This window comes from Pongo abelii, chromosome 17, assembly GCF_028885655.2.
Source record: "Pongo abelii isolate AG06213 chromosome 17, NHGRI_mPonAbe1-v2.0_pri, whole genome shotgun sequence".
Taxonomy (NCBI): domain Eukaryota; kingdom Metazoa; phylum Chordata; class Mammalia; order Primates; family Hominidae; genus Pongo; species Pongo abelii.
In genome coordinates, this window is record NC_072002.2 from 44,608,352 (window position 1) to 44,621,606 (window position 13,255).

Genomic DNA, 13,255 nt, shown 5'->3' on the forward strand with positions numbered 1-13,255 from the left:
AATGTGATACATAACTACATTAGAGATATTATTAGACAAAATGGTGGATAACAGTTATTTACAGGACAAGCCTCCTATTTTTTTGAAGGTGACACAAATAAAAGCATACATTTGAAGACAGGTTTTATTATCATTCGGAGATACAATGTCACATGCATGTGAAGGATTGGCAAACACTATTACGATAATCGAGAAATTTGATGACCTTAGTAGGTATAGAATAAAGAGATCCACTTTACGTTGCAAAGTTTGTAAAAATACATTTCTTTTACCACATAACCATTTGTTAGATTTCCTACTAAATGCTAAGTACCTGGCTAGGTGCTTAGACAAAAATGTTGAAGAAGATGCAGTACCTTCTCTCAGTTTCTTAATGTCTGTTGGGGAGTTAGACAAGTTATAATGTGCTTTTAGTAGCATGGACTACATTCAGAAAAGGTAAGAAGGGCACAGAAACCAGTTTTGGATGGGCAACAATAATAATAATAATCATAATAAAAACTTCATAAAGAAGCTAATGTGTAAATTTTTACCTTCATGCATTTGTTAAACAAATATTGGTTGGGAGCCTAATATTCACCAGGGATGAGTCTAAGAACTAGAGATAAAACAGTGAACAACTGTTTTACACTGTTCATTTTTATTGCAAAATGTATATAAAGAGGAATAAGGTAATTAAAACTCTAAAATAGAAATTAGCAAAATGGATTTAAAAACATTGATAAAAAGTATAATAGACCAATAGCTGGTTCTATGAGAAGACTGATTAGTTTGAAAAAGACTCCAGCAAGAGTGACCAAAGGCTAAAAGGGGAGAAAGTAGAAAAATACAGAATCAATAAAAAAGGAGAAATATTTATAAAGACAGTATTACCAAAATGATACAAAACTATTATGAATGTATAAATGCTAAAATTGTGAAAACCTAGGTAAAGTGGATACATTTCCACGAAAAATACTGCAATGAATCCTTGCTAATTTTAGCTATATAGCATGTGAACCTCCTTCCCTATGTTCAATATAGCCCCCATCTGATTGCTCTAAAGACAAAAGTGCATGGAGAAATATTCTACTGATAAGGAAAGTCCAAAGGCAGGAAAGAATGAGCAGGAATATGTGGAGGCATAAATAGCATGACTGAGAATTGAATGAAAGTATAGCAGTGACAAATTATGAAGGGTATTATAAACTATTTTAATTTTTTTTATTTTTTTTCTGGAATCAACAGTCTTTAAAAGGTTTTCAGGAAAATTGGATCATCATGTTGATAATGATGATATTGATAATTTCTAACTTTTAAAAGTCATTTTTATATACCAGAAATTGGATATTAAGTGCCTTTATTTATTTATTTATTTATTTATTTATTTGAGAACAGGGTCTTGTTCTGTTGCCCAGGCTGTAGTATAGTGGTGTGATCACAGCTCACTGCAGCCAGGAACTCCAGGGCTCAAGTGATCCTCCTGCCACAGCCTCCCAAGTAGCTGGGAGTACAGGCATGAGACACTGTGTTTGGCCTGGTACTAAGTGCTTTGTGTGAACTATCTCAATTAACCTTCACAGGAACTCAATAAAATTGATAGAACAAGTATGTGAATCTTAAAGGTAAGGGAACACATAATCAAACTTGACAAGTTCATGCATTTAGATAATTTCAGAAAAACATACTTTATAGAAAGATAATTTGAGCTTCACTGTGGAGAATAGCTTAGATTGGGACTGGATTGATGACACGTAGTCAAGTTATGAGATACATTGTAGGCAGAAGGTGAAGGTGACCTTGAATAAGGTAACCACAGCATATATAAAAATAAAAAAGTAGATATCAATATATTTATACTTCAGAGGTGATAAGACTAAAAATTAAATTGGATAAATGTAAGGCAGAGAAAGAAATCAAGGGGAATTTCCAAGTATTGGCTTGCACACAGTTGTATGCCTCTGATATTAAGAGTGCTGTGGAGGAACATAGGTAAGGTACTTATCACAAATTTATTTATTTATTATTTATATAGTATTATTATTATTATTTGTAGAGACAGGGTCTTGCTGTTGCCCAGGCTGCAGTGCAGTGGCACAATTAGAGCTCTCTGCAACCTTGAACTCCTAGGCTCAAGTGATCCTACCACCTCAGCCTCCTGAGTAGCTGGGACTACAGGCATGTGCCACCATGCCTGGCTAATTTAATTTTTTGTAGAAACGGTGTCTCGCTATGTTGTCCAGGCTGGTCTTGAACTCCTGGCCTCTGGCCATCCTCCCACTTTGGCCTTAAAAGTGTTGGAATTACAGGCATGAGCCACCACATTTGGCCTCAAATTTGAGGTACGACTATGGCATTTATTATATGTATTCACTCAGTATATGGATTAAGCCCAGTTTAAGATATGTTTCGTTTTAATTGAAATTCTTGTTAAGAATTCGAAAGTAACAAATCTGAACTTCAAAGAAATGAATCAGAGATATCTGTGAGTCATCACTATTTTAATAAGTAATTGCTGTGAGGAGAATAACTGACATTATTAAAACAGAATGCATAACAAGCAGAGACCTTATATCGAACATCAGAGGAACTTAAACATTTACCTGTTATATGGAAGAAAAAAAAAATACAGTTGGTGATGGAGCACAAAGAAGAAAATCCAAAGTGGATGATGCCATGGAAACCAAATAAGGGTAATTTTGGAGAGAAAGGCATTATGGGTAAATGTTATAGAGACTTGTATGATGAGGAATTTTTAAAAATTGTCCATTGGATATGACAAAAAGGTGACCTGTTTGTGATGTTCTTTAGAGTAATTGCTATGGAAAATGTCATGAGGAAACCTAAATTGTTATAGCTTAAAAGTGAAGGAGCAATGTGAATTTTGGACACATCATGTAGAGATGATTCTTTCAAGAGGATTCAACATAAAAAAGAGAATAAGACAATAGGAAAATAAGTGTTTTTGTTTGGAGATGTACTATCTTAAAGAAAGGACTTGACGATTAAATGCTGTTTGAAATGAACCAGTAGAAAGGGGATAGTCGAAGATACAAGATAATGGTGCAGTTTGTCCGTGACTCTCAAAGCATTAGAAATCAATGGAGTCCTGAGAAAAATTTAAAGTGTTCATCTTTGACAGAATAAAAGACATCTCTTTTATTGTGAGGCAAGATTATATGTGACACTGTGTGAAAATGTAAAGGCAGAGTGGCAGGTTATGTGCGAGTGTTCATTTGAAGGCTTGTGGTCTCTGTGAGGTATAAGGGAGGCTGGATTATTGCATGGGAAGAGGTAGGAGAGGTTAAAAGAATGCTGAAAATGTCTGAACTGGCTTCCTTGGTAATGATATCTTTACTGGGGGAGATAGAATTGTAACAGGCTACTAATTTACAGATAAATCAATTTCTGACATGCCAGAGAATATCTGGGAAACAGGTGGGAAAAGTCTGCTATAAGACTATTTTTAATAGGAGAAATAACCTTCTGAGACAAAAGTTATCCTAAGGGGGAAAAAGGGTTAATCATGACTGTCTCACCTCAATAAAAATAATTCAATACATTCCAGGAGAAAAGAGTAGTAATGCTGGGTAAAGCATGGTTCATACATAATCTTACTGTTTTTGTTTGTTTTCTTGCTCAGTTTCTGTGGGACAAACAGTTAAACCCAACGTGAAACAAATAACATATAAGTAAAAACTGAAAAAATAGTTTCGTTCAAAATATTTGAAAGACATTTGGACACCAAAATCACAGAACTGATATCTCCCAATGAACATATAACACATACAAATAAAAGAAAATTACTTCATCCATTGCCTATAAGAAGCTTCTGCACTTCAACCCTCCTAATTCTCAGTTTTAACAGGTATCCAATGGATACTCACTGAGTAGTGCACAGTAGGACCAGATTTAATAATAGGACAGGCTGAAAGATCAATAGATATTTGGGGAACAAACACTATAGGAGATGGCAAAATCTTTTGTTTGAAGGTGAGGTCAAAAGTCATGACACTGGAATTAGCACTTTTCTGTAACATTGTATTCACAGGAAAATTTGGAGAATACACATTTCATAAAAATATATAGATGAATTAATTGAGATTCTGGACCATGAATTTTCAATCACCTTATCCACACTGATTCTGTTTTGTTATGAGCAAGAAACGCAACACAGATAGATGAATTCAGACATAGGTTTTCTGCTTGGGTAAGTTTTCAGGAAAATGAGATACCTCTGTAAAGTAGTTGGCTTTCTTTATTTCCTAGATACTGCCCAAGATCAAATTGTAAATGGTAAGGAGGCACCAATGTTACCAGTGATGAGTCGGAAACTAGCAGTCAGTCGCAGTGATCCATAGCAACTTTGCTTCTTGCCTCATCAGAGGAAAGAATTCAGCACAGGCAGAAGTAGATTTAAGGCGAAGGTAAAGGTTTATTGGAAAAACAAATAAACAAAAACAGCAGAGTATACTTGGAAGAGGGCCAAGCAGGAGACTAGAGAGGTCAAGTGCTCCATCCAGCCTTTAACTTGGGATTTTTATACATTGGCTGGTTCCAAGGTTTGCCTTTCTCTTCCTTTGATCCCTTTCTTGGGATGGGCTGTCTGAGTGTGCAGGTGCCGGCTAGCGCTCGGGAGGGGCTGCATGCCAGTGTGCTTACTGAAGTTATGCACATGCTCTCTTGAGCATTTCCAGAGAAAGATTACATACTGGTCAAACTCGGCCATTTTCTCTTTTAGTGAACATTCTTGAGTGTTCTTGCCTGACTTTTAAGATTTTATCAGGAAACTTTTACCTCCAAACCTCAGATGTTTCCTGTTGATCAGGCAGCTATCCTTCCTTGAGGATGGTTGTGACCACTTAGCAGGCCACCTGACAATGGCTTCTCACTGACAGTAGCCTGACATTTCTGGGGCCTTACCCTGCCTGGCTTATTTCTATCTACCTACCCTAACATCAGGAGGTGGCTACAAATATGTCAGTGTAAATTTTTATCCCTGACAGGAAAATAAATGAGGTATCAATTCTACAGATGGTGGATCAGTATTATTTGGGTAAATAAAGCAGAGTTTATGAGAGTTATACCTGAACATTTTTCGCTTACCCCTAGCATATCTTAAAATCCTTGAACATACTCCAGACTGGGCGACAAGAGCAAGGCTCCATCTCAAAAAATATAAAAAATCCTTCAACATTAATTTTTTGAGTTAGGATTTTTGGTAAAAGAGAATTTATTTTATTCATCCCTTCATCACCTACATACCTACTGTATTAATCAATGTATGATTTAAATTAAATGCTCTAAAAAATAAATTATTAATTTAGACTAAAAAACATATTTATGAATGATACCATACTTTACTTGTATAGCAAAATGGTTACTTTCAGGACACTTCTGAACCTCTTAACTCTAGAATAGACTTTGAGGTAGATAAAAAGAGCATTATAAATCACAAAATGCTTGATACTGTTAAACATATGAATATATGAAAATATTGTTTGCAAAGTTAAGAAATATAATAAATACATTATTATAGTCTATACTGTTTTATAAGCTATTTTATGTGTTTCTTCTGAGCCTTCAAACATTCAAGTACACATTTAAAATACAAATTCTTTTATATCCAATTCGTTCTTTGGTAGTCACCAATGTGAAAATTGAAAAGAAGTCTTATTTTTAAAGGCATTTCAATAATGATTATATGCAAATAATGTGTATATGTTAACAACATTTGAATACATAAAATGTAATTATTTCTTTGTGTTAGATAATAATATGAGTTTTTTTGCAAATTTATATATTTGGTTTGCTGCATTACCAAATAACTCATTGAATGCTTACTCTGTTAGGGAATAAAGCAGAAAATAAAATCATAAGACTAAACTACCAATTTTCATTTTGAAAAATGAGTTAAGTCACATAAAACTGCCTTCCTCAAATTTTCTGTAAAATACAGAAGGATTATTTAGTTTAAACAATACTAAATTACATACACACTCAAGTCATTTAAAAATAGTGCTAGAATCTTTAAAATTCTAGAAAAGCTGTTATCTGTGGATCCAAGATATGTGGTTCAGTGCTTCTTTTCAACCCGAGTGAAGAGAAAAAAATAAAAGATTTTGTGTGTATTACAAATATTGAAAAAAGAATTAATGAAATCAACTTTTCTTATTCTTTGTCTATATACTAATCTTTATGAAGCATGGATATATATATATATATATATGCTACATGTGCTAATTTCTATTAATACATTCAAACCTTCACATAGTTCAATACTTCTGTGTGTTTTAAAAATACACATAAATTTCCATATTACCTCTCAGAAGCAGGACCATTTTTGTCTGGCTTCATCTGTATGATGGCATATACTTGCAGACCTGGTATTGATTTATATACTGAAAGTTTTATTTCTGTAAGATCTATATTTTTTGAAACTCCAAAATTGACACAGAGATAATGTGGGCAGGGCAGTCTGTCTACACTCATTCTACCCATGTACTTGAGCTATTTTGCTATACATTTTTTTTTAACTAAGGATATTAAGAAGGAACATTGACCTATAAATTTCTAACTCTCTTGGAGTTTCCTTTAGTATTTGATTCCTCTAGTATTTCTTCAAAACTAAGAAAGATAGATAGGAAGATGAGAGAGAGAGAGAGAATATTGCAAATAGACTCAGGAATCTCTCGGTTGTACAGAATTATTGGATCATAATGAGCAGTGACAGGGAGAAATGGAAAATGGGAATGGAAAGGAAGATTGGTTTAGAATAGATTATTTTAAAGAATTTTAAATAATAATAACCATCATCATTAAAACTTTATCAAGTACATACTAAACACTCTTTAAAGTACTGTAAGTATAATCTCTCTATTATTACTCTAGCAAATTAAACATAAAATTTGGTTTTAATTGGATATTATCTTCCAAATTAAAAATTAAAAGACTTATGTAATTTACTAAAGTTATACTTCCTGTAAACTGTGAATTTAGGACCTGAATCTTAAATTCTAGTTACTAAGGTGATGTCTTAAGCATTCTGATATACTGCTTCTCTTGGTCCAAATAACCGTAATATTATCTTGCACTACTATTTCTTTTCTTTTATCCTCTTTCTACTCCCACTCCTCTTTCCTCTTTGAACACCTAAGTCCTGAAAACTTAAACCGAGAGCCAAAAGACAGTCCTTGAAATGTGATTATCAGAGGACTGAAGCTATCAGACCAAAGCTAATATTTAGCACAATATATGAAAAGGTATTTGTAACCTATTCATGTGTATCTATATCATATTTGAAACCTATCTCTAGATACCACCAAAGCACAATCTTGGATACATAGTTGTGTGAGTGATATATACTTAGAAATAGATGCTTTATTAATACTGTGGTTTTCCTGATTCTAACCTAAAAGCCATATCCACTGCTATTTTTCTTTTTAACCTTTTTTGTTTAAATAATATACAGAATCTATTTTCTCTGTCTTTGTTCAGAGGCTATGCTTATTATTATCCCTAATTATTTCCCTGTGTGGCTTTAAATTGAAATTGCTTCTATAATCACTTTCCCCTGAAATTTCTATGTTAAGGTTTAGCAACTAAATGTGAATGCCTTCTAAATGAAGACATTTGATCAGGGCTGTAAGTTGATTTATTTATATCTAATACCAAGCAGGTAAAAATATTTTAGTTTTGCAAAGTTTAAACATTTCAAATAGCCCTGTCATCTCTTTTTATTCATTTATTCATGATTCAAAGAATCCTAACAAAGTCATTTGGGAATGTTTGATTCTGTGTGGTATGTTGTTACCATAGCGATTCTGTTGGTTTTTAATAATTGATATAAAGTTTTAAATGAAGTGTTTAATTGTGTTTGCAGATAGTTTCCTGAGCCATAAATAGCTAACACTCAAAATCCTCTTTCATTATAATTGACATTAGGTAATCAACTTGTACATTTTCATTGAAATGAGGCACAGGCAGCATGGTGCCAGGAGGGTCATAACAACTCAAAAAGAACAAGAGAACATTTCAGGTCAATACAGTTCACAGAGGGCAAATAGAAACTCTGCTTACTGCCTTACCATGGCTATGTATCTAATAATTATTTCCTTGAATTAGTTTCAATTCAAAAGACAACATGCACCTCTGCATACAACTCTAAGTATTCTTCCTACTTATAAAAGCAGGCTACGCTAACTGTTTCAATTGTTACTTTCAGGTCATAGATATGAAAATAAGGGTTGAAGGAACTCCAGTGCCATTTGTCAAATGGTATCCGAAAGAATGACTATTTCTTAAATAAATTAATACTCTACTTATGAAGTTCACTGTTCTCATTGTATTTATCCATGAAAGTTATTTGCCATGTACTGAATAATCTGAGATTTATAAAATATGTAATATTTTAACTTTAGCCTTTATTGCATGACTCGGTTTTCATAGAAGTCTGCCTATAGTTTTGGCAGACTGACAAAGCTATGTACTTGAAAATGACTGGATTTTTATATTTAGGATTTTAATCTTTTTACTAAAAAAGATTATTTTTTACTTATCAAAGTAAAAAAAGATTATTTTTTTTCTTTTTTTATTATTTTTACTTATCAAAAAAAGATTATTATTACTTATCAAAATAGATGATATTCGGAGGTAGTACATTATCAGTCAATTTTAGAAACACTGATTATTTGATTTCATAATTGGAAATAAGAGAGAATTAAAATAATATGTTTCAGTAGGGAGAAATGGGTGACAACATGGGGCCAATGGTAAAATTAGGACGGTTTCCTCTTAAATTGTCAGTATTAAAAAATGCAAACCTTTAAAATTCTATGTGTTTATGTAAAAGGCAAAGGCTGTGTTTCTAAAATACAACAAATATAACATTTTTATGTAAAATGATTATCTCTAATTTTATGAAAACTATCTCCTAGAAAATGGGCTCAACTTGCTACAAAATGTTTTACTATTTGAGGACAAACCTGTGAATACTCTAGAATGTCTGACTCTGGGACCATTGAAGCATTATGGATTCCTCATTTGTCTTGAATGTGTATTTGGAGTATTCACCAATTACTATAGATATTAATGCTCCAAAGTATGTAAATATAACAAAGCAACTTATTTCCATATGGACATTTTTCAGAAATATATCTAATGTTATCACAAATTAAGATCCTTTAATCCTTTTCCCATGTAGAAAAAAAAAAGTGCAGCTTGCTGCAAGTGGTTATTTAATTTGCATAAACATGCTCTTTGAGGATGAAGCAAATCTGACTGATATTCAATATGAAAGTAAAATATTAAAATTGTTCTTGGAGTTATTTCTAGACAGAACTAACATCAAAATCGTCTGAATCATAAGAATTACCTATTTTGGAAAATTCAGATACATCAAACGAAGTTTCGACCAACAACTGTTGTAGAATAATGTTAACATCATGCATAAGAACGCTGTTTTCTAGGATTTGACATTTTCAGCCATCAAGAATCACTATATTTTATAAACGGTAACACCACTACTAAAAACAGAATGCTATAAATTGAATGATGTCTTTTGTCTCCAAAGTTGACATACTCGAGCAATGTGAAAATAATAATAAAATGAGATATTGTGTGGCAAATTTATCTCAGGGTAAATGCTGCAGCCACAAGTGCCGCCAGTGAGTATTCTCCAGGAAAAAGAGAAAACGGTTAAAAATCATTTGTGAATAGTAAATAGTAAGTCCTTTTTATTAGATATTAGAGAAAATGGTGAAGTTGTATATAACACACCCTTAATATTACTATGGCAGTCATTGCAGGTAGACTCATCAAATGCAGTCATAAAAGATGCTCAAATCCAAATTTACCAAATGCACGTCTGATAGGTTTTGAAATAGTATTCCTACATGGAAAATGATGTGTATTCCTAACATAATGAAACTAATTTTAGTAAACATAATAGAAAGTTAATAGAAAATAACAATAGGTTAGTCTTATATTTATTAAAATGCACGACTTTATGGTACACTACTATAAATAAAACTAAATTATGAACATGTCAGGAATTAGATGATTTGTCTACTTAGGAAATGACCTTAGTTTCAATATTTAATTTTAAAAGGTATAGTTTGTACAAATCTGCCCAATTTATTTAAAAAGATTAGGCATATTGAATATTCATGGTACATTACTAAATTGAGAAAGTAATTGATATTAGTTTGAGTAAAGTAATCTTTATATAGATAAACATCTTTATGCAGTTTGTAATTAATCCATCTCTGGGAGTCACAATGAAATTCAGTTATTTATAATTCATTAATGGAAATGCATACTAGGAATATGTTTTTGTCATGGACTGTGGGCAAGATGAAAATTTTCTACAATAATCCAATAACTCTTAATGAATTGATTAAAAATGGTCTTATTAACATCTGATATATTGTATAATTTTGTAACAATTCTTAGTCTTCCTTTCTGTAAGAACTGAAGGTTACTATCATTTGCTATGAAAATTACCCTTTCCTTTGGGAAATACTTTAGCATTTGCATTGTTATCTAGGACTGGACCACTTCTAAGACAAGTAAACAGAAAAGAGGTGATCAACCAATCAGAACATAAGTTGCAGTTACTGAAGTCACCCATTAAAACTTTTCTTCTTTGAAATTTATCCCTAGCAATTCAAATATTTTAACAATATTTATTGAGCAAAAGTGATTTTCAGGGAATTGAGATTCTAATGAGTCACAACCAATGACCATGGACCTCTTTTCATATGGTCCTTAATAGTGGTGATTTTTGCCTTTGAGAAGACTGGTGCACAATTTATTTAGTCATAATAGCAAATTAAGAATAGTTTCAGGCTCAGTGTAAGGTAACCTCACCTTTCACATAGAAAGAAGAATGTTAAACCTATTGAGTTCTTGACTGAGGCCATTTCAACAATGCAGAGGTGGCATCATTTTGTGCATGTTTTTACTGTGATATACTAATATTAAATAAAATAACACAAATAAATAAATGAAGTTGAATAACAAATCTTAATTTTTCAACCACATATATATTTCTTCACTAGCTAAAAGTTTATTAGAATACTGAAGAGAAAATAACAAGCAATATTGCCATCCAATGGTGAAACTGTAACATTTAAGGCATATTAAATATAAAGATGGAGATATATGACAATATTTCAAAATCAGTAGAAATATTTACTTTGATTGCATTTTCTGGGAAATACAAAGGCAATGTTTAGAGTTATAAATACAGTAAGTATTAATCTAAAGAAAGAAAGATTCATGAAGTTTGAGTTTTCACCTTTTTGAAGCACAAAACAGTAGAAGCTTTAATTCATATTATTTAATTTTTAAAGTGTAACATAATGAAGGCTTGAAACTTATTTATATTATGATGTTGGTTCTTTGTTTTACATGATGGTTTGCAGATATTTTTCTTTCTTCGCCAATTAAGGATCTCTTTGGATCTCATTTCCTCCTAAAAGACTTCAGAACTGATCTTTCTCTCTCCAAAGCCTCAAAACATTTTATGCCTGTATTGTTCTTCATTTCATTGTTTGATTTATCTTAGAATCATTGGCATATTCATTGGTACACATCCTCAAAGACAACTACCATGTTTTGGGAAAAGAAGTATTCTGTTTTATTTATTTGTACAATGTGTAACGATTAGTGCCTATCAGGTAAAATAAATAATTGTTGAATACAGTGGAACTGCCTTAAACTCATGTCTATGGATGTTTTAGTATGTATATGCTACATAAATGATTTACTTTACTTGTGAGGTGGATTTATCTCATTTGTGAAATTCAGAAAATTACCTCGAAATTTTTAAAATGTGGGCACCATTCCATGTTTGAGAGTGAGAGGAGCTAAAATAGCTAAATATCAGGTCGTTATAACGGAAAATCATAAGGTATTTGTATTTATAATGTATCCATTATAAATGCCTATTATATGTAACGTACTCAATAAATAGTATTTGGCAAAGTTGTACTGGTATTCATAATGGTAGTGATTATTTAGGTTGCTATTAGCCTGACACCCCAGACTTATACATTTAGGATAAGAAATATGTTTTTGATGATCCAGAATTTAACAAATACAGTAATTTGTATATATATTATTTGTTTTCATATTATTCATTTAACTATTCAAGAAATACATAAAGACCATCTAAAATAGATATGCAAAACTTAGCTTCTCACTCTATTAGGTACTGGGAGTCAGGAATAAACAATATAGATTTACTCTCTGCCTCAATGAAATTAGCCTAGTGAGTAAACGGATATTGAATATACATAATTACAATTACAATAAGTGTTATAAACATGGTAGTTCTCTTAGAGTAGGCAGAGAGCTAGACATGAGCAGGAGGAGGAACCCCTAAGAAAAGACAGTTCTGGAAAATCTGACATCCCAGAGACCACCCGAAACATGGATGCAAGTTATGAGCAGAGAGGAAAGGAAATACCTATGCAGAGAGAAATTATTCTTAACATGCTCAGTCATTGTTCACTTTGCAGTTAATCTGTCAGAATGTAGCGAGCTACATGCTTATAAGGAGGGAAAGAGGGCAAAGGAGAAACTCCTAAGAGCCACGCAGGTGCAATAAATATAGATTTGACCACTATACGACCTTCCTGGCATGGTGGTAATGAGTAATGCAGCCATTAGGTAGAATTTGTGTCCAACATTGGGCCCACGCATGCACACCAACCAATTCAGCATCTTTATACGTTTGAGAGCAAGAGGAAGTAAAATAGCTAAATATCAGGTTGTTATAGTGGAAAATTGTTAAGTGTTTGTACAGCACGTATTATTAATGTAAGGGAGGGTGTAATAAGCCCAGGGGGGAACTAGGTGTGGAAAAAGGCAGGGACTTAAGGCAAAAGTGGTAAAACTTAGACAAATAAAAAAGGTGGAGACTTATGACACAGGCAGGAGCTTCATGAAAAAAAAATCCAACATCATAAAAACCCAGTGCAGAACTCTTGGGGCTGCTTCTGGCTCATTCTTTCAGCAGCCCACTGTCCCTTACCTTCCAGAGTGTACTGTCTCTTTAAATAAATATGGCTACTGCTACTGCTCCCAGCGGGGTCAGCCTTCTCTTGGAGTGTACCATTATCTTCTTATTAAACCTTTTGCTTACACTACTAATTATTCTCTTGGGTGAATTCTTTCTGCAAGTATGACTAAGAATCAAGGACTCTGCATTTCCTTGTAACAGTTGGATGGCAATAATGAGAAGGTTTATCTAGGAGTGAGAAAGTCAAGG